The sequence below is a fragment of the Trachemys scripta genome, chromosome 6 (assembly GCF_013100865.1).
Source record: "Trachemys scripta elegans isolate TJP31775 chromosome 6, CAS_Tse_1.0, whole genome shotgun sequence".
Classification (NCBI taxonomy): Eukaryota; Metazoa; Chordata; order Testudines; family Emydidae; genus Trachemys; species Trachemys scripta.
Window position 1 is genome coordinate 87,978,582 of NC_048303.1, and position 23,225 is coordinate 88,001,806.

The 23,225-nt window shown below is 42.4% G+C and overlaps 1 protein-coding gene across 3 annotated transcripts in view; it reads right to left on the reverse strand.

Moving 5' to 3' along the window:
- JAK2 (Janus kinase 2) overlaps positions 1-13,107 on the reverse strand; it is a 142,664-nt gene extending 129,557 nt beyond the window's left edge. Inside the window, exon 1 of one of the 3 annotated variants that reach the window (XM_034773224.1) lies at positions 12,742-13,107. The gene's annotated coding sequence lies outside the window, so the exon portion shown is untranslated. Of the gene's footprint in view, positions 1-12,482 lie in introns of all 3 variants that reach the window. The other 2 variants (XM_034773223.1, XM_034773221.1) reach the window with 2 other exon arrangements.
- Positions 13,108-23,225: the final 10,118 nt, after the last annotated feature.

The following is a 23,225-nucleotide window of genomic DNA, read 5'->3' on the forward strand; positions in this document are numbered from 1 at the left end:
AATGAGCTGATACCCACACACAGTTAAAGTCTGTATAATCCACAGCTGTTGTACACACCATTTAACACTTGAAATATGGCTGTAAGCATATTATAAGACTTTGTGGGGACTAGTGTAGTGATAGTATTTAGGTGATCTGCTAGCTAGATTTTGTGAAGACTTTGCAGATGTTTCAAAACAACTAGAAGTACTGATTTTAGCCTCTCGCTTATTTTGCTCATACTCTACTCAGTCTTTGAAAGATTGCATTTTTCACTAACCCAGACATGGATTAAAGGCCACACAAGAGATGCTTGTGTACTGCTATTTTATAATATGCTTATGTCTAGGTTTGTCCTTCCTCACGAAGAGACACGTTACTCAGATAGATATACATTTACACTCTCATTAAAACAAAAGCAATGAAACTATATAGCCACCTGTTGATCTACAGATTATGCAACTACATTATGTCTCTCATTATTACAAGTATAATTTTATATTAATAAGAATATAATAAAAACTCCAGTATTGTATAATAACCAATTCATTCAACAGCACCAATAATGAGATACACTGAATAATCTGAAAAGGTTCCTCACTCATTACAATGTTCTAAACATAAATAAAGGGGAAAAAACCTAGGAAGGAACTTCTGGGTTACAAAAACAAACAGAGGAGAGATAACAAAAACTGACTGCAAAACTAATTCTGTATCTCTTCTGCTGAAATGCAGCAAAAGTAGCAAGGCAAAAAGCAAGTCTTGCTAATTTACATAAACTACTATTTAATTCCATTACACATGATTAAAAAATAGACAAGGACCTATATAACCTTATATAAATGGTTTTGCTTATTTTTCACATAAGTAAATAAGAAATCTGCTGATAAATGAAAAATAAGCAGGATTTTTTTTAATTGTATGTAAAAGAACAACATAGTAGCTGCAGTCTAATCTGTTTGCATTTACTTCAAAAAGAAGCTATAGTCTGATATAAATTATTTACCACGTACTATGTTAAGGGACAAAGTCATCAGTCAGGCTGGGGACCCACAGTGCTAGGCACTCTACACACTCAGTCCATGCTTCAAAGATCTAGAAGCGTGGATAATTTTCTTGATCACCAATTGTCTGTACTGATAGTACAACAGGGGTTCTCACCTGTTTTCACAGCACGGACCACCTCCTTCCCTAACCTCTAAGGATTGCTCAGATTTGCAATTGCACATTACCCCTCTGGCAACTAGTGTAACTACTTGCATTCAAACGTGTACATGTACAATTAATATTAATAAATACAGTGACTGTCACTGGTTTTGCTTTGCTCTTCCCCCTCCTATTTCCTGGCTCCTGTCCAGCACACCTCTTCTATTCCTTCATTCTCAAAACATTTTACACCCTATCTGCCGCCTCCTTCCACTCAAAAGTCCGCTTTCCCCCTAAATCAACTAGCAGCCACCTCTCTCAATCAAGTTCCCTTCTAGGCAACATCAATTCTTCTTATCCCCCACACCTCAAAATGAATTCTGCCTCCCATCCTAATCAACACCCCCCATAATAACAGACATTTTCCTCCACTGAAATTCAATTCCACTTACCTCCCCCACAATTACAATCAGTTTTTCCACAATCCACAAACAAATCCAAACTAATTTCCTTTCTACGATCAACAGCCATACCCCCCACTACGCACTCTCCATCCTGAAAATCAATTCTCCTCCATCCACATATTTAAAGTGTGGTTAGCACAGCTTTTAACTATAACTTGGCAAATTCAGGAAGTTCCTGGGCAGTAGAACAATAATTGTGCTTTATTTACTCTGCTGTTACCTTTTTCTCTCTATTTTCCCCACAATGCCCTCACTTCCTGGCTGCAGATTTCTGCCTCTCAAGAAGTGGATATGAGCTGACAACCCTCAGAGGCTCACCTGGAGGGGATCTGGAACCTACCATTCTCTCTTTCAGGGGTAGATCCAGCCCCTGGCAAGGAGAGGAAGGTAGTCCTGGGAGCTGCTTGAGTCTGGGAGTGTCTAGGGGAGGTGGAAGAGTTGGGGATTACTGCTGCAGCTGGTGGCCCCCCTATTTAATGAGAAGGATTGATGAGGAAGCTCTGGTAAATTCACTGGAGCAGCGACAGGAGCTCAGCAGGACTGTGGAAAGGAAATCAGTCATTGGAGAAAGAGCATCAGTCATTGGAGAAAGAGCAAGCAGGAAACCTTGATTTAAATAATTGATTTTTTGCATTTGTACTTTTTTGTTATTTCCCTACAGAAAAGTTGATTCGTATTGGCTAGTAACTATTAAAAATGGTTGATTTCCTAAATATAGTCTTTATAGCAAATTTAGTACTTCAGGGTCATATACTATATCTATACACATTTATTTAAACTTAACTTATATTTATTCAGATTCTAAATTTTTGCTTTTATGTTAGAAAATAGTGAAAATGTATTTATTTACTTGATAATTATTTTTTCTAACTGTGATTTGAGTCAAGCTACATATGGAAGAAAATTTGGAATTCAATTAAAAATGGATAAAACCAGCATTGTAAAATTAGTTTTTATTAAATAAACAACCTTAAATGTGCTGCATACACAGAAAAAAAAACAAATTTATCAAAATATGTTCTGCATTTAAAGCTAAATAACTGATTTATTACACAAAGGAAGTATTGTCTACAGCTAGTGAATTGAACTGATTGTTTCTGATCACTGTGACCTTCCAGGTTTTAGAACTAGCAGATCTCATGTTCTCACATCTCATTTTTATTCATAGATTGGAAGAGGAAAACAAGCTTGGCCTGCTTTTTCAACTTCCAATCAGTTTTTAAACTTTGAATGAACTAATCATTGAACTGGACTAGCTGAATAAATTGAAATTAAGAAAATATTCTCTCTCCATCTATGGAAAAGGCTTCTGCTGTTAAAAGCTGGTTTAGCAAATTATCAAATTCTGGTTTCAGGTGCTTAGCCAGTGACTTTGACCAGGTCACTGGGTTGACTTTCTTTAATATGGTGGCAGCAAAACATGTATTGCTGAAATTTTTTTTATTTACTTTTAATAGATTATAGTAAATTTAGGCCTTAACACAAGTTGTAATAATTTCAAATATAGTTTGAACAGGTTTTTTTTAATGTATTTAATTTAAAATTTAAAAATCCAATTTAATTACCCATTTTCATTCATCCTGTCTCAAGGGGAACATGCTCTTCTTTTTCCCCTGGAGCACCACTGTCAGTGCAGAGGGGACAACTGCTTTCCACTGCACCATATTTCCTTAACACAATGCTTCAATACCATGATGAGGGGCATTACAGATTGGGACTCCCTAGGGGGAACCTGTCAGTGACATGTGGGTTACAGGATGCCAAATCAAAGCAATGCCACGGTTCTTAACCACAGGGCACTTTGGGAGGAAATGTCATGACACCAACAAGTTAACATAAAAAGGCAAATGTATGTTCCCTGAGACATTCAGTATGAAAGTATAGCTTTGATACGGCAAGAACTAGCTTAAAACTAACTTAACTAGTACATCAATGCAATGATGTGTCACAGAGGTCTGCATTATAGAGTCTATTGTGTAAATCTCTTGTGGGAGCACTAACCTGAGGCTGGCTACCCATGTTGCAGCATCTCTGACTAAACAAGCTTTAGACGTGATCGTCTGAGGAGTATCCTCCAAAAAGAAAAACAACAAACATATGAAGACAACCTGTTGAAATTCTTTTGGACATATGCTGATTTTTAATAAACTATAGTGTGCAATCTATAGCAGAGCTATCAAATAATACAAAGTTCTAGATTCTTTTATTTTAAAGGCTCTGAGTAAAGGAATTGCTTCTTTACCAACTGCAACATCCTTCTAATGGCAGCTGGAACTATCCTATATTAAGGAGCATGAATGGGATTAGGATGTTGATCTTATGCTGATGAATGTCATCATGTAGACAAGTAAAGTTTTCAATTAGCAGTAAAGTACATTATTGACTTAAGTCCCTAAATATTATTGCTATTCAAACACTATTCCAATATCTACTTTTCTCTACACTGAATGTCATAGAATCTCCATATACTTGCTTTATTTTTATTATAAAATAACCAAAAAAAATAATCAAAATTGTCTCATGTTTAAAGAAAGTAAATGTTTTTAGATTCAATTGGTAAGTCCACAGATAGCAAGAAAAACAGATTGGCTTACAGATCAAGAACTCTGCCAGTAACTTAGAAAGCTGATTTGGAGAAGTACAGACACCCTCCTGAACCTACCCCACCCCCAAAAAAGCCCAGTTTAGACTGATTCTGCTCTCACTTACACCAGTTTAACTTCCTTAACTTCAATGGAAATACTCCTGATTTAGTTCTTAAACTGAATTTTCACTTCCTTGCACTGTGTTTATGCCAGTAACTGCAACTGCTCTAACAGCTGAAAACATGGCCCATTGTTTTTAAACAAACCTTAAACAAATGCACAGTTCAGTCTCCCCTTGACATGCATAATACCCTCATTAGCTTTAATGGGAGTTATGCATGCTCATCCTCAAAGGGAAAATATACACTAAACAAACAGTGAGTCAGTCACGACAACCCTTAGTTTACTGATTTTACAAGCTAAAGTGAAGGTTACCTTAAAGGCAAATTTCCATGTATCCAATTTAAGCCATTTAACGCATACATATCAATCAATCACACATAAAAACAAATAAATAAATAAATAAATAAAATCACATTTTATTCAATGCAGAGATCTGAAAATTTGCCTGGGAAACAGAACTTTTCAGTATGAATAAACACGTGTCTTTTAAAGTAACAGTTTTAATTAGCATTGATTATTATTGCTAGTAGGGGGCATCTTGATCATCTTGATCCTGCACAGATAGTTTGGAAGCCAAAGGTAAGAGCTGTAAAACTGACCAAATAACATTCCTTAGATAAAGGTAACATATATCCATTAAATAATTGGTTTAAATATTACATAGTATATTAAAGACACTGATTGCTCAAGGAGCAAAAGAAAAAACAGACTAGGTTGTATTGCCAGTGCCACAAATGATTTCAAAAGTGCCACTGCCTGGTGTAAGATTAAAAATGACAGTTTTTTCAAAGCTATTTTGAAAAAGACTTGACAGTTTGTACATCTGAAAACTCGCATGGTGAGAAACACTTCTAAACAGAACATGCAGCAGCCTGCAAAGGAGGATACAAGTTTGGTTTATGCCCTTTTTTGCTTCTCTATGAGACAAAAAGGTGATTTGAGAAATGATTGGTTTATTTTTAGTTCAGTTTGTGTCACACTTCCCCCCCTCCCATTAGATTGATAAGGAATATGAAGTTTTGCCTTCTTTGTTTTTAATAAGCAACAGAGGGTCCTGTGGCACCTTTAAGACTAACAGAAGTATTGGGAGCATAAGCTTTCGTGGGTAAGAACCTCACAACAATACTTGCATCTGAACAAGTGAGGTTCTTACCCACGAAAACTTATGCTCCAATACTTCTGTTAGTCTTAAAGGTGCCACAGGACCCTCTGTTGCTTTTTACAGATTCAGACTAACACGGCTACCCCTCTGATACTTGTTTTTAATGTGGACTAGAGAATTGGAATAGGCATTTGGGGGAAATCTGATGGTAAATGAGGAGATCATATCATATAGAGGGGGTGCTCCCTGGCTCTAATCCATCCATTCCCACCTCGTGCACACACACAGATTAGTGATGTCCCAGAGGTGTTAAGGGCAAGCATGCACAAGGCCATGTTCCATGTCTCTTTATGAGCTTTTGGGATTTTATAACCCTTCTTGTGCCCTGCTGGTCCATGATGGAGAATGGAAGGAGCTGGGGGCCCAGCGTTCCTTGCAACCATTTTATGTTATATCTAATAAACAGCCATAGTACAATACTAATAAATTTTGCTGGCACAGCACTAACCATTCAAGAGCATCACTAATTATTCATGTGAATTTTGGCAAATGTTCAGAATTCTCTAGATCTGAAAATTGCTGGCAGAAAAACAATTTTATTGGTGCTCTTTTCTACCAAAGTAATCTTACAGTATCTATTTTTAAAAACTTTGATCACCAACCACACCGTACATGATAGTACACATCACTTTAATCTTGTTTTCCTAGTTTTTCTCGCTGGAGATCATCCTAAAAGTGAAGCTTACTCAAAAAGCTGGATCCTGAAGAGAACTCTTCTCATTGAACATTCCAACAGTTGTTTTCCAACTATCCATTTTAGAATTCTCCTACATTATCAGTAAAATTTGCCTAACTGGCTAATTTACATTGGTAAAAATGAGATATCACCTTAGGCCAGAGGTGGGCAAACTATGGCCCGTGGGCCGGACCGTCCTGCCCGGTCCCTGAGCTCCTGGGCCAGGAGGCTAGCCCACAGCCCCTTCCCTGCTGTTCCCCCTCCCCCACAGCCTCAGCTCACTCGCTCCACCACCGGCACAATGCTCTGGGCGGCGGGGCAGTGTGCTCCTGGGGCAGCGTGCTCCTGGGGCAGCGCGCTCCTGGGGCAGCGCAGCTGCAGAACCCGGCCTGACCCAATGCTCCGTGCTGTGTGGTGGTGGCAGCGGCATGGCCCGGCTCCAGCCGGGCAGCGCACCTGTAGCGCCGCCGTAGCGCCACCAGCCACCGGTGCTCCAGACAGTGCTGTAAGGGGGCAGGGAGGGTTGGATAGAGGGCAGGGGAGTTCGGGGAGTGGTCAGGGGTGTGGATAGGGGTTGGGGTGGTCAGGGGGAAAACAGGGGGTTGAATGGGGGCAGGGGGGCAGTCAGGAAGGAGGGGGGATTGGATGGGGCGGCAGGGTGTAGTCAGGGGTTCCAGGGGCAGTCAGGGGACATGGAGAAGGGGTGGTTGGATGGGGCAAAGGTCCCAGAGGAGGGCCGTCAGGAATGAGAGGAGGGGTTGGATGGGGCGGCGGGGGGCAGAGGGTGGTAAGGGGACAGGGAGCGGGAGGGGTGTGGATGGGGCGGGGTCCCAGAGGGCCATCAGAGAATAAGGTGGGGTTGGATGGGGCAGGAGTCCCGGGGGGGGGGGGGAGATGGGGGTCAGGCCACAACCCCCTCCCCTAACCGGCCCTCCATACAATTTACGAAACCCGATGCAGCCCTCCGGCCAAAAAGTTTGCCCGCCCTTGCCTTAGGCCCGGATATCACAGTTGGATTCATGCAGGCAATCCCATGGACTTCACAGAGTCCCACGGAATTCACTGGGGTGCCTGCCTGGATGAAGTTGCAGGACTGAGGCCTCAGAGGGTCAGCTAAGTAACACAGGTGCAAGATTTCATTTTTGTAACATTTAGATTGTTTTAAATGTCTAATCAATTCCATTTAATCTTTAAAAATTTCCCTACAATGCTGGAAACCGAAACAGTGGCAAGGTAGTAGTGCATGAGAAATTCAAAGTGAAACTTATGGTAAACAAAGTGAAAGTGACCAGTCTATTTCACTGACCCAAATTAATGCAGAGCAAAAATTAAAAACATACTGCACACAATTTAAACTAGAATTTTTAAAGATTATCTTAGTTTCCATATTTAGGGTATCAAATTTAGACCAAGTAAAATGGTGTTAAGTTATTTTTATTTTGCCAGTGCCCCTTTAAAATACAGAGACTGAATAAATTAAAAACCTACAAACATTTCTAGCTCAGATTTGTTTAGCCTGTTTCTGAACAATAATTGTACTACACAAACAGTCATCTCTCAAACTGCTCTCTAACCCGAAATAATGTTCTTCAATAATCCTTTAAAGAAATCATAATCTGCTATGTTGTCTTTTAGGGTAGTAAAGTCTACAGCAATCTACGGGCCGGGCTGGTTTGTGTACCTGCAGCGTCCACAGGTTCGGCCGATCACGGCTCCCAGTTCGCTGCTCCAGGCCAATGGGAGCTGCTGGAAGCAGTGGCCAGTACGTCCCTCGGCACGCACGTCCCTCGGCCTGCGCCGCTTCCAGCAGCTCCCATTGGCCTGGAGCAGCAAACCGCGGCCACTGGGAGCCGCGATCGGCCGAACCTGCGAACGTGGCAGGTAAACAAACCGACCTGGCCCGCCAGAGGCTTTCCCTGCACAAGCAGCGGAACAAGTTTGGGAACCACTGGTCTACAGATATGATCCTTCAAAAACATATGCATGTGAATAACTTTACTCATGTCCCATTGAGTTCACAGGTATAAATATTTGCACAACTCAGTTCCAATGATCGGTCAATAGCACACTGGACTGGGACCCAGGAGACCTGGCTTCTATTCCTGGCTCTGCATTGGTCTGCTGGATAACCTTGGGCAAGTCACTTCACCACCCTGTGCCTCAGTTTCCCTCACCTGTAAAATAAGGATTACGCTACCGACCTCCTTGTAAAGCACTTTGAAATCTACTAATGAAAGACACTATATAAGAGCTAGATTATATTATTGCTTCAATACTAGGAAAACTGGCTGAAACAATAATTAGAAATAGAATGATAAAACATTTAGATGGACACAATATGATACGGACAAACCAGCACATCACCTGTGAAAGGATATCTTGCCTCTAAAAGCTACTAGAATTCTTTAACATTTCAACAAAATAGTGGATAAAGGAGAACTAGCTGAAATAATTTAATTGGATTTTCAAAAAAAATCTTTAACAAAATCTCACACCAGAGATTCTTAAGGTTACTGAGTAGTTATAGGAGTGAGAAACAAAGTACAGTACTGTCATGGATTAGAAACTGCAAACTTTATGCATGTGTGTAAATGTTTACAGGATTGGGACCTAAATTATCAGTTTTCAGCACAGCAAAAGGTTAACAGTGGGGTGGTCCAATGTCCTGGACTAGGCGGGTGTTGTTTAAGACACTTTTCAGTGGTCTGGGAAAAGGGTGAACAGTGAAGTGGCAAAAATTGCAGATGACAATAATTTAAGTAAAGACTAGAAAAGACCACTCTAATAAAGCCAGGCAAATGAGCAGCACAATGGCAGATGAAATTATTTCTTCTAGTGTGAATTACTGTGTATTTGTTGGCATAGAATTTTAACTATTCATCCATACTGCTTGGTTCTAAATTAACTGTAAACACTCAGGCGAAAGACCTAGACAACAGGGTGGGCAGCTCTATGAAAAACTGTTTACCCTTTTTCCAGACTACTGGAATGCTGAACATAAGGGGAAATTTTGTATAACAGAGATAAACAGTCTAACCACTGTGGCATTACACAGCTCACTGCACTGAGACATGCAAAGCAGAAAACAAAGCGTCAGGCTGTATAAAGAATGGAACTGAAAATAATACTGAAAATATAACATTGGTATACCCTCATCTGGAATACTGTTTCATCCCATCTCCAAAAAAAAAAAGAAAGCAGAAATAGAAGGGCATCAGAAACTAGCAACAAAAATGATTAGCGGTATGAACAGGCATTGAAGACTGTTTAGCTTAGAGAGCAGACCATGATAGAGTACAACAAAATAATAAGAAGGTAAACTCCTTCTCTCTCAGTACAAAGAACACTCCATGAAACTGAAAAACACCACATTTAAAACCAATGATTTTTTTTTTATTTTTTTAAAACACAGTGCATAATTATTCTGTGTAACTCACTGCCACAAGATCATTGCTGCCAAGAGCTTAGTAGGATATTACAAGAACTAGACATGTATAGATTTAAAAGAACATCTAGATAGGATAAAAAAATTATAAGAGACATAAATACTCACACTTCAGTGCATAAACCAACCACCAACTGACAAGTTTGGAAGAAATTTCTCTTATGGGAAATGGGCTGTAGTCCACGAAAGCTTATGCTCTAATAAATTTGCTAGTCTCTAAGGTGCCACAAGTACTCCTGTTCTTCTTCTTATGGGAAAGTTATTCCATAATTGTCTACTACAGAGTTACTTGCGCCTTCCTTTGAAGCATCTGGTACTGCAGAATGTCAAGTGAAAGGGCACTAGACAGACAACTAGTTTAATGTGGCATAGCAACTCCTAGGTTCCTGTGTAGTGCCACAGTGTTTAGACTGTTCATCTGTTATCCACCATTTCCCCTCATGTTCGGCATTGCATAACTAGACAAGTTCAATATGGAGGGGTGGGGAGAATCACCTTTCTTTTCAGCATCAGCCAGGTGCTGCCCATTGCAAGCAACAGGTTGTCAGACTCAAACGGTCTGGTCCTGTATGGTAACTCCCATTTGCCTTAATGATGAAGGACACAAGATGCTCTGTGGAATGTTATACCATCCAGCAAAATGCTGTTATTTTACACTTATCTAATAAAATACACATACTAAAAATCTTCAGATGAAAATACTGTATGCACAGTAGTGTCTTTTTGTAAGTCTCAGTATTTTTATTTGCTTTAGTTTTACTTTTAAAGTTTCCGAAGATACAAATACACTTTATGAAATAATCTGCAAAATGCCATGCCCAGATATTTGAAAAAATTAAATTATAGAAAGAACTAGAGAAGTTACCAGTATGTGTCAACCAATGACTCTAATGGGAGAAATACAAACATGATCCTGAATTGAAACCCTGAGCCAAATCCTATTTGTCTTACTCAGATGAGTAGCCTCACTGGCACTGATCCTGTGCTGAGAACCATAGGGTGGAACCCTCCACCCACAGTCCACTGAAATCAGTGCAGATATAATCATAAAAACATGAATGTTTCTTTTTAGTTACATGAATATATATTGTAAAAATGTCATATGCCCCCAGGCTGAGATATAAAGTTTAGAGAATAATAGAGAAAATCTGAATCCAGTTCTGTAACTATCCTCACTGATACTGACAAATGAGTAAAGAAACAGTACAGCTGCTAGCACAAGTACCTAGCTTCCTTTTCGTCATACTCTGTGGTTGTGCATAACAGTGTTTTTCCACCTCGTTTGAAAGCAGCTATTCCACAGAGCATATTTCAACTCCTACATTATTCTATCCACCGCTCTTCTAATGACAGCAAGTAAGGAGGAGGAGCCAGAGCAACGGCATTAGCCTCCTTTCATTTTCCCTTTTACTGCCCTACACAATAATCTGATGTATCTCTCAAGAATGCTAACCCATCTATTGCAACTTCGTAAGCTTCCTGCTGATTAAAATTTCCCCTCCCAAACACTACTTCCCTATATTCTGTTATTGGTATTTGCAAAAAATGAAAAAGCCCTGCAAACAGTTAAGCAATAAAATCCCTTCCCACTCCTTCTCTGGGGAGAGCCACAAGCTGTTGACTAGCGTCATTATTCCTTCATACTCTTACTAGTGAGGTTCTTTACTGTGTAATTGTCCATTACAGGGGTTTTAGACCTTCCTCCGAATCAACTGGTACCGATCATCACAAGAAACAGGATAGACTATTTGTTCTGATCCATTATGGCAATGCTTGTATCCTTCCTGGTCCTCACAACACCATCCCATTATCCAAAGAAGGGGAGAAAAGAGAAGAGAGGGCAGTGCCTAAGTCAGACACCGCAGCATCACACATATTGCAATTACCAAGCAGATGTGGCAGGAAAAGAAGCCGGTCAATGTCATCTGTCAGAATCTGCCCCCTTCCTCTCTCTATAGAGCCACCTCTCTCTCCCTACTTTTCCTAATATATAAAATATATTTATATTTGTAACACACGCAGGCAATACATGCATTAAATCTGATGGTTGAGAGTGGGAATGGAGAAAGCTTAGCACAACCCTCAAGACGTCAGAAAACTTACCGATCACTCAACAGCTAATCTATTCAAAACCAATTATGAAACCAGCGTCGCCAACACAATTTTCTCAGACTCCAGTTATTCTTCAATGATCCTCTCTCTGCTCAGCAAACCACAAAGAAAGGCCCATTGTGACAGCTAATAGTTTACTAAATATCAGGGACAGGGCAATCCATTTCCCTTTACAAACAGAGAGAAGAAGAGATTACTACTTAATCATTTTGGTTTGCCAATTAGACACCTCAGTAATACACGACTGCACATAAAAGGTATCTTCCTCTCCCCGAAACACTTCTCTCCTGATAATAAAAATTATTAATCCATAAACCCATGTCTGATAGAACTATATGCTTCCAAAGTAAGTTATTTACAAAAAAAGCAGACCAGCCAAATGAAGATTTAAATACCTCCACATTAAGCCCCAACCAAATTATTTCCATTTAAAGTCCAATATTTATATTTCATTAGCCTCCCTGAAGAGCAATAGGCAGAAAGAGGAAGGCAGGTCCCTACATATGTTAGACACTGATAAGTATCTCACACAAAGGTACATCATGTATTTGTTGGGTGTATTATTTATGCACAGGACAGAGATTCAAGCGAACTACATACACACCATCCGAAAAGAGAAAAGGCCTTTCCTGCTTAGTAGAAACATTTTTCACCTCTCTCTCCCACTCTGCAGCTAAATCCCAAACCAAACAGCTGCAATTACAAAAGGGGATTAAAAAATCCCCCCCCCCTTTTCTTTTTTAAAGACCTCTTTCCCGAACCATGTAAAAACCACACACAGCCACCTACAGATTTTATGTATGTTACTTCTTTGGATGTACAACACACACACACGCCTGTTTGGAGCGGGGCTTCTGGCTCGCCGCAAGAAGTTCGCTGTCACGATGCACAACTGCACTCACGCTCACGCCCCCGCTGCCTCTCCTTCCCCCGCTGCTCCCCGAGCTCCTTCCTGCGGGACGTCGGACGGGCTGCGCTGTGGCGGGGGGATAGAAAGCCGTGTCCCTGCGATGTCTGGGTGCGCCGCGCCGCGCCGCTGGCTACTCACCCCGAGGCGCCCGGCTCCCTCCGCGCGAGCCGCAGGGGGAAGCGGCGCCCCTGGGGCTGGCCGGCCGCTCTGCGCTGCGGGACCCTGGCGCTGGCTCGGGGGCCGGCTCGCGGCGCTGGGCTCAACAGGCCTGTGCCCAGGGGCCCCGGCGAGTCACCGGCGCGTCATCACGTAGAGGCTGGGGAAGAAGCAGGCTCCCGCGGAGGGAGGAGCCAAGAACGAGGCTCTCCCCCTCCCGCCGCCACACATCCACCCACAGCCGGGCGGGCCCCGCGGACTCCCCGCGCCCGGGCTGGGGTGGGGATCAGAGCCCGCGGCAGGGAGGCTAAAGGGGCCCCTGGAGCAGAGGGCTCTGTGGGGCGCACCCCGCCCAGGAGAGACGATGGGGACCCCAGGGAAGACGCCTATGTGGGTGGGTGGGAGAGGAGAGGCTCTCCCAGAGCAAAGGGGAGGTGGCCGGAGGTGCTGCCCACGGGGCACTGAGGGAGGGGAGGATGTGTCTCCTGCAGGGGCAGGCTTTGCTCGGCCAATTTTCTAATTGCACAAAACCCAATATCCTTGGCCAGCCCCCTGCCCCGCCCCTTCTCTGAGGCCCCGCCCCCAACTCACTCCAGCTTCCCCCAGCCCCTTTGCTCTGCCCCACCCTCACTCACTTTTACTGGGCTGGGGCAGGGGGTTGGGGTGAGGGCTCCAGGCTGGTGCCAGCAATGAGGGGTTCAGGGTGGGGCAGGGAATTGGAGTGTGGGAGAGGTGAAGGCTCCAGCTGGGGGGTGCAGGCTCTGGGTTGGGGCCAAGGGGGTTGGAGTGCGGGAGTGGGCTCAGGGCTGGGGTGGGGGAGGAGGAATGGGCTCTGGGATGGGGCCGGGGTTGGGGGTGCAGGTGTGGGCTTGGGCTCAGGGCTGGGGCAGGGGTTTGGGGTGCAGATGGGAGATCTGAGAGGGAGTTGGGATGCAGGAGGGAGTTTGGGGTGCAGGCTCTGGCCGGACAGCACTTACCTGAGGCAGCTCCTGGTCGGCAGCGCACTGGGTCTATGGCAGACTCCCTGCCTGACCTGGCTCCACACTGCTCCCGGAAGAGGCCGGCATGTCCGGCACCTGGGCAGAGGCGCGCCCACACGGCTCTGCGCGGTGTGCACTACCCGTGCCCGCAGGCCCTTCCCCCGCAGCTCCTTTTGGCCACAGTTCCTGGCCAATGGGAGCTGCAGAGCTGGCGCTTGAGGCAGGGGCAGCCTGCGGAGCCTCCCTGGCCCCTGCACCTAGGGGTCGCAGGGACATGCTGGGCACTTCCAGGAGCCGTGCGGTGCGGAGCCAGGGCAGGCAGGGAGCCTGCCTTAGCCCTGCTGCATCGCTGATCGGACTTTTAACGGCCCGGTCAGCAGTGCTGACTGGAGCCACCAAGGTCCCTTTTCTACCGGGCATTTCAGTCGAAAACCAGACACCTGGCAACCCTATCTGTGGTTAGTAGTGTAATGGAGCCCCGAGGCAGACCCCGTGCTGGGCACAAACAGACTAAGTAATTGCTTAGGCCCCAAGCAACTGAAGGGGGGGTGGGAGGGGCTTTCCCTTTTGCTTTATTGTGTTGTGGAGGGCCCCCAAAATATTTATACTTAGGGCCCCCAATGGGCTAGCACCACCTCTGCCCCCAGGCACTTGTGCAGCCCAGTCAGGGAGTTCTCTAGGGACAGTGGCTCTCAACCCTTTTAGACTATTGTACCCCTTTCAGGAGTCTGATTTATCTTGCATACCCCAAGTTTCACCTCACTTAAAAACCTCCCAGTAAGAACCCCCAAGCAGGGCTGAATGTCCCTTTCTTATGATGATGAGCTGGTTTGCATTAGAGGGGATATATAAGTATGGGACAGGACACTGCAGATTAATCCTCAAGACACTTATCTGCTTCCTTTGAATCGCCACACATTACCCTCCCCCTGCCACCTCCAGCCCAATTCCAAAATGACAACCCAGCTATATCAGGGCAGCCTCAAAATGGTGATTCTCTGCTCTGTCTGGACAAGGGCACCAGAGGGAGGATATCTGTAGGCCTGTATGTTGGTTCTTGGTGCACTGCTCTCTGTGGACATGTATGCAAGACAGATTGATGTGATTTCTTTGGCTGGGAGAGGCTCACAGCTGTGCACAAAGCACAAGAATTCTGGTCATTCTCCCAACATCACTTCCTACTCCCCTCTTCCCCCCTGCTGTAGGGATAGAGGAGTTTGGATTCCAGATGCTGGGCCCCACCCCATTCTGAATGAGAAAAAGGAGCCGAGCTACTGTTTGATCAGCTTAGAGGGGAGGTAAGGATAGATTGGTGGGAAAGTGAGGAGGGAATCTAAAACTCAAACACCAAAACCCTCCCTTTCCCCCACATGGACATAGGGATGCCTCAGACAGGAGAAGAATTGTGTGGCAGAGACAATGCGGGGAGTGATCACTGTGTCAGCCACTACACAGATACACAAGCATGGATCCTAAGTAAGAGTTGCAAGCATAAATCTGAGGACAGAATATGGCCCTAAAAGAAGTATAAACTGCCCTCACTTGTCCCAACTGGGTATTTACTTTGAAGCCAAATGACAAATAAATATTAAAGTCTATATTGTAAATTATTTCATTTCTGATGATTTTAGTAGAAACATCCCAGTGTTGCCATCTCCTGAAATTTTACTGCAAGTCTTGTGTTTTCCTTAAGGTCCCAGCTGCTGCAATCAATAGATTGCAGGAGAATCTCAGCTTTTATTAAAGAAGTTTCTAGCTCTCATGATTGAGGAGAAACGCTTGAAAAAATGAAACAAGTGCCACCAGAAGGCAAATAAAGAGAGCCCCCAATTTATGATTTTAAAAATACCATGATTTTTAGGCCAATCTCATGATTTGTTTGGTCCTGATTCATCATTTTGAAATGTTGAGGGTTGGCAATGCTCCTGCTATTCTGGGATTGTGGGCAGAGCTTGAGTTGAGAACCAGAACTTCCTTCCCCCAAATCTGATCCCTGAGGGCAGGCAAGAGGAATAGCATGGGACAGAAAAAGAGAGAGGCTGGGAAAGAGGGGAAGCATAGGAAGAATCAGGACAGCATAGGAAGGATAAGGCAAGATGTGGGATGTGAGGAAAAGGGGGTCAGGCTTGAGAAAGGAGCAGGAGGAATAGGGGCAGCCAGGGGAGAAAGTGAAGAATGAAGAGAAAAAGGGAGAAAGAAAAGCATGCAACCTACCTGTCACCACACTATACACTGCTCTGGCACTTGGCTGTCAGCTAGGCCCATTCTCAACTAACTGCAGAAGCAGTGTCAGGGAAAACTGAGCAGATGTGCCACATACAAAACATCTAGTATCCACTAGTCCCATGGTTTTCAACCTTTTTTCATTTGCAGACCCCTAAAAATTTTCAAATGGAGGTGTAGACCCCTTTGGAAATCTTAGACATAGTCTGGGGACCCCCAGAGGTCCACAGACCGAAAACCACTGTTCTATGGTAATGACTACCTTTCACAGACCCCTTAGACATAATTTGCGGACTCGCAGGGGTCAGCGGACTACAGGTTGACAACTGCTGTACTAGTCGATCACCATCAGAACAAAACCACTCTGGACTCTCCTCCCCCCTTCCAGTCAATTGCTAGACATCTGCAGCTAGAACAACACAACCAAATAGCACCCATGTCTTTTGAAGTTACTACACCCTCCAGGGTGACACCAGAATCTCAAATTTATGTTGATAAATACAAGATTAGTGGTCAATGAGACCTCTGTCCTGATCCTCAGTGAAAATCTTGCTCAGGTCTGCATCACTGCAAACTGACTTGATTATGCTAGAGGCATAGTGCAGGCTCACCACATCCCACTCTAGGCAGCACTACATTACAGATCCAGAGAGGGCGAAGCTGGTGTGAAATAGTCAATGCACCAAGATGTACACAAGTAAATTAGGAGGAGGAAATTAAGCAGCTTATATGATGAATCAATGAACTAAATATGTAGAAGCTTACAAAAACACCTTTAATTGTGCAGGGCTAAAGCGATACACAACATGCTAATGAAAACTGAGAACCATAACAAGAGAAAATTTCTGGTTACGCAAACATACTGATCCTGGATACCCCTTTCCAGTTCATGTCACACATATTTCTGAAGAGAGATGCTGATAGGTGGCAAATAGCATGCTGTTGTAGGACGAAGAACCCGGAACTTTTGGCCATCTGCAGTTTCCATCTTGTTGAACTAATAGGTTATAATTAAGAATCTAGGCCTAGTTCACTATGCTTATCACAACGTTACAGCCTGAGCTTATATTCTGCTTTAACTTTTTTCACTTGTGAGTTTTCTCTTTATTTTCTAACCCATGCCAAATAAACTTGCTTTATTTAAGAGGTCTGAAATTGGTGGTATAGACTGTTGGTTTGTGGTCACACATGGTCAATCACCCTGAGAGAGAAAAAACTTTACTGCTGTGACCTCAAGAAAGGTAGAGTCAGGGGAAATGTAACAGTCTGAGGATTTGGTCAAAGACAAGGCCAGGTAACTGTGGGACCCCCCTCTGAAAAGGTGCAATGAGGATGATGGCTGTGGGCAGGGTGGGCATAGGAAGAGCTAAGAGATCTTAAGGTTGATAGGGCTGGGTTATATAACTCTTGAATATATTTAGACAAATCTGCCTTGATACTCAAGGTTATAGTCCCCATTGACCTTGATGTGAGTTATACTTGTGTATTGAAGAACAGAGTTTCCAAAAAGTTTCATCTTTGGGTTGAGACTAAGCATGGAAATTTTCAGCCCCAGTGGAATTTGGGTCTCACTTTGTATTAAGATTCCATTTATAAATGGTTTATAAATGATTACTAGGTGTTTTAATAAATAGTTACTCAATTATTATAGATTATTAAAGAGAGTAACAGTGTAGTAGGTTGCTTGTAATCATCTATAACTCTACTGCAGTTATCTATAGCACATACTATTCATGTCTTCAACGTACTTATATGTTAATCTTTTCTTATCCCTTTATAAACTAATATAAATGTTAATATAAAGTATCCCCAGAATTTGTTTGAGGATGTTACAAGCAACTGATAAAAGTGCTTCAAAACTGAAATTGTAACTCAGCTTTACCTGAAATAGATGTTATGGGCACTTTCTTCAAATTTTTATCTGGTTTAACAAAATTCTTGAAGTTATTTAGGTAATGAAGTAGCAGTATATACAAGCTAAAAAGCTATAGCTTGCATCAGTGGATTATGTACATATGGTTTTTAAATTTCCCTAGGATATGTAAATGTAATAAGGGACTTCTGCTGAAACTGCAGAAACACCAAGATGCAGCTAAAAATAAGAGCAAGTCTAACTGACACAGTGGTGAAAAAGTCCATCTACCTAGGGCTCCCAATATTGCTACCATTGGTGGAACTGAACCATAGTATGGGAACTATTTGCTAACTTTTCCTACCATAGACGAGGCTAAAGTGGCTGCTCATGTAAGCAAAGGCTCCAGGATCAGGCTGTTTGTTGTGGATTATTGGGCAAATGTACATATTGTTCTCCTGCTCTTATGGGAATTTCTCAAGTCCTTACTGTAAAAGTCAGTTCATGAGGGAATGCTAAACTTTCCCTCATTCTCTTTCTATAATTGCAGCCTCGGAGAGAGGCATTTATATTATGACATCCTGCTGTCAGTGTTCACAATTATTCTCTGAAACAAACTGTTCCTTTAGCAGATGTTTACTGAAGAGAGCTTCATTGTTTCCCTCTGCTGCAGGTTGAGAAGGTGAACACACATGCAATTATGGGCTTGATGATTATAGAAATCCTGAAAGGACACAACTCTAATTCATCCCACTGTAGAAAAAGGGCACTCCAAGCCGGCGTGCTGAAGCCATTTTTATAGTGGGGGTGCTGAGAGCCATTGAACCAAACTGTAAACTCTGTATATAATAGAAACCACCTCAAGCCAGGGGGTATGGCAGCCACTCTTAGCACCCCTAGTTCCAGCACCTATGACTCCAAGCAAAGAGCTAGCCCTTGGTTTTTAGGGGGCCCAGTGTGAACTAACAGATGTGTGTCACCTCTCGGATGAAGTCTGTAGTCAACAACTCCACTCCTCAGCCACAGTGAGCTCTCTACCATAAGCAAAAATCCTTGTGTGCAGGAGAATCAACTCCTGTAGGAGCTAAGAACCATCACAGACCTCACCACCTTCCACTCCAAGTACAAGGTGCACTTCTTCGACATGCTGCTCTACCACAAACACCTAGAAGTGTCTAGATTTAAAAAAGAATCCTAATAAAACAAAACTCTGCACACCCAAATCTCCCTCTGAAGACAGGCTGGACTGTCCGTGACAGATGCCAGTTACATTGCTTAATGTACTACTGGAAGGTGCTCAGATATTATGGTGATGAGGGCGGTATAAGAGCCTATATAGAATAGAACAGAAGAGGAGCACCTAAATCCCTTTCCATCTATGACCAGGTCTCTTACCTCTGCATACTCTATGACACTTTCCAAGCCACCTCATAGGTGCCTGTAATCCCACCTCAAAAGATTGTGGAAGGAGGAACTAAAGTGCAACTTTCCAAATAGTATGAAGGGAAGGCAGTGAGAAATCCACTCTACAAGCCCACTGGAGTCAAGTCAAACAGGATCACAGACAAGACTCAGGAGGGGTATTCTAGCTCTGCTGTCCCTGGTGTGTGTGATGTGGGGCCAATGAAACTATGAGTAACAGGTCACATGTCTAAGAGACCTGCCATGTAATTATTAGGGTCCAAAGAGTCAGGAGAGGAGGGAATTTGCAAAGTTTGATACCTTGTTCCAGAGAAGGCTTCATCTTGTCATTGGGAAGATCCAGCTCATTTCTAGTGATTATGGAAAAATCTTCTGTGCTAATTCTCCTTTGAAGTTATAGAAACATAAATTATTTTCAATCTTCTTGATGTAAGATCTCCAAATGTTATGCTATAGAGTAAGACTAATTATTATGCTAGGAGGAAGTTATGCTAGGAGGAAGACTAATTATATTTTTTAAGAGTTTTAATGACTAAGTCATTGTTTTCATATTAAAGAGTTGGTAAAATGACTATTTTACATTTTAAAGGTTTCAGTTGCATCCGAAGAAGTGGGCTGTAGTCCACGAAAGCTTATGCTCTAATAAATTTGTTAGTCTCTAAGGTGCCACAAGTACTCCTGTTCTTTTTACATTTTAAAGAACATGCCCCAATTAACAAACATAGGAATTGTTCAGAATACCTTTCTGTACCCCCAAAGGTATTTCTAGAGCATCAGTCACTGGAGTAATCTGTATCTAATGAGTTCAAAATAAAGGCAAATGGGAAAAAGGAAAACAAGAGAAAAGACAAAAGAATTTACAAGAACTAGACCAATCAACTGGGCCTCTATCCTCTTTTGGAGCTCTAAAAGTCTATCCTTTAAACAACTCCATTATTCTGACAGGGTATAACTTAAAATTTTTGTTTTCCTCTGCCTGTTTTCTTTTGTATACTGAAAACAGGTCTAATTTGTTTTCTTTGAAGCAGACTCTGATATGTTTGCTGCAAAGAAAGATGAATTGACTCTGAAATCAGTTTGTTGTTCATTCTTCTCAAATGTATTTTGCTGCCTTATGTAAACCACGCTACCCCCACAAACTTCACAGATTTCCCAAGGTAGCTGAGGTTTTCAAAGCCCTTCAGATAGTATGGTACCACAGATGGTTGGTGTGGTGCTGATATGTAGATGGATTTGATTACTAATAAGTCAGTTGAGTCACACTTAAGTAGCAGCATGGGGATTTCCTTTAATGGAATGTACATCTTTTTCCTACTGTAAAATGAAAGCTATTGTGCAGCCAAAATGTTATGCAGATGGGAATGTAGGTGGGCAAATACCAGTAATTGTGTTAACTGCCGTACTTTTGGAAATAGATTTTCAAATACAGTTGATTGCTGGAAAGTGACTCTTTATAAATGGCTTTGCGGGGTTCTGCACATTTACTGAGTCTCAGTGACTTCCAGAGTCTATTTGCTTAGTTACAAGTAAAAAGAAAAGTTTTCTACCCCAGCTTGGGATCAGAAAGTCAAGTTGGGTTCATTCTGGATTGTGTATCACCAGCAATAATAAAGATTTTGAAGATGGAACATAGGACAGTCTCTCCTTCCCATGGGATAAAACATGGAAGTGAGTCCTGTGGGAAAAGAAAACACTGAGATATTCCTCCAGCTCAAGCTGCATTTATTTTTTTGCAGATTCCCCATAGGTTAGAGAGGTTGATATGTATCTGATTCCCCACACAGGACTCTCCATTGGATACGAGGCAAAACTCCCTTTGACTTCAATGTAGGTGGGAGGATTTCACTCCCTGATCTTTTGGGTCACTCTGATCAGGTCTAGTTTGAATTACCCCAGTCTTATTTTCCAATTAATTTTTCCAGCCACCATTTTATGCAGTTTTAATATAATATATTACAAGAACACAAGCTCTTTGTGGAAGGATATCCCTAGGTGTTTGAGCAGTGCCTAATATAATGATGCTCTGATCCTAATGGGGCATTTGGGCACTACTATAATATAAATGTGAAATAATTATGTTAATTAGGAAAGAAAAACCCAGATTAGGAAATAGCTAAGAGTGAAAGTATGCCTCTATGGAGTCTACTTAACCCCAATAAAGTGTATGATAATTTCCATAAAATAATTCTTCTATCTAAACCCCCCCCCCCCAAAAAAAACCTCAGAAGTCTAGAAATAGCTAATTGAGCAAAGCAGCCACTCCACACATCATAGATGCCTTCTTCATTTACGCCTCAGCACCCAACCTACACTAAGTCCCCTTGGAAATTACATATGTTGGATATATACAGAAGTAGTAATGTGCTATTTAACTAGAATTAAAGATTCAAAACTAATTTGATCCCAGGTGTTTAAGCATATCTCAGAGCTCCATCAATTGTCTACTAGTGCTATACATATTGATTGAATAATAAGATATTTTTATTAATAAAAGGGAAAATCTTTGGGGTATGGAATTAAATGAATATAGGGTGTTTTGCGCTTACATAAGTGTAGTCAAGTCTTGCTGATTAGAATATTTACATATAATGTTTACCAACTAAGACCACAATACTGAAAACACTGATGCATGTGTTTAACTTTGTAGACTGTGAGACTGTCCCATTAAAATACCGGTAATGTGTTCTTAACTTTACACACAGTTAAGTTGGGTGAAGAGGTGTAATCTGGAGGAAGTGAATCTGAGTGGAGAAGGAATATATAGCATGAGTGAAGTGGCAACAACCTTTACCTGTAAAAAGCAACAGAGGGTCCTGTGGCACCTTTGAGACTAACAGAAGTATTGGGAGCATAAGCTTTCGTGGGTAAGAACCTCACTTCTTCAGATGCAACCTTTACCTGTTCTCCTCTAGATTTACATACCTAAACCAGTGAGTCAGCAGGACCCACTTAACATCTCCCAGTGTGATCACCAGAACTTGCTAACAGGGGACATTCACAAAAGAACTGCCAGTCTGTTACATTAGGGGATGCAGCTAGCTTGGCACCACCATATAATCCTTCACTTGCTATCATCCCACCTGATTTTTTTCCCAAACTTAACATTGCCACCAATGAAAGCTGCAAAAATATATGCAGAATTGAAAATAACAGATAACTAAGGAATCTTTGGAAATGCATCCCATGTATAAGCAATGGGGTTTTATAATCTTGTAGTAATTTGTGGGGTTTTTTTACGTATGTATCTATTTTTGAAAATTGCATGGTAAGGCAATGTTAAATTTGGGAGTAAATCAGACAGGGTGATAGGAAGGATCATATGATAGCGAGGAACTGGCTGGCTCTTTTAGCTGTTCATTTGCAAACTTACTTGAACTTGGATTTTTTTGAAAGGCATAGAATTTTTGTAAATAAAGTGAAGATTTTTTGATGTGTTAGATGACCTCCATTGAAATGTAGATTGTAAACTCTTTATTTAGATTATAAACTCTTTGGTATGGGGACTACCTTTGTGTTACATGTGTCACAGGCCTCCCTGATTGAGGGAGGTTTCTAGGTGCTACTTCGATACAGATTAATAATATACATCTAAATGCTTTCACATTCTTCCCTGTTTTAATTAAGTTGTTTGTTGGTTTGTTTGTTAGTTTCTGGAGGAAGGTTTGTAATAAAAGCCAAAACTGGGTGGATTAATAAGGTCTGCAGAAGTGGAGCCCTGCTCTGATGAATCTTATAGAGCCCCCTGAAGCAAAAGACACATTTAAGTACTTTGCTGAATTGGGGTTCAAGTCTCCCAAGGTGGGCTCTGCCTGCCCTGTTTCCTTTTGTCCACTTTCTATACCCTCTCTTCTCTGACCCTATTCCATTCCCTCTCTGTGCCAACTCTCTGCTAAGATCCTGGGGACTCTTGCATCCCTTTTATCCTCACTTCCATATTCCGCCAGTGTCCAGGTCCCCTACCCACCTCCACCACATTTCCCACTGGTCTC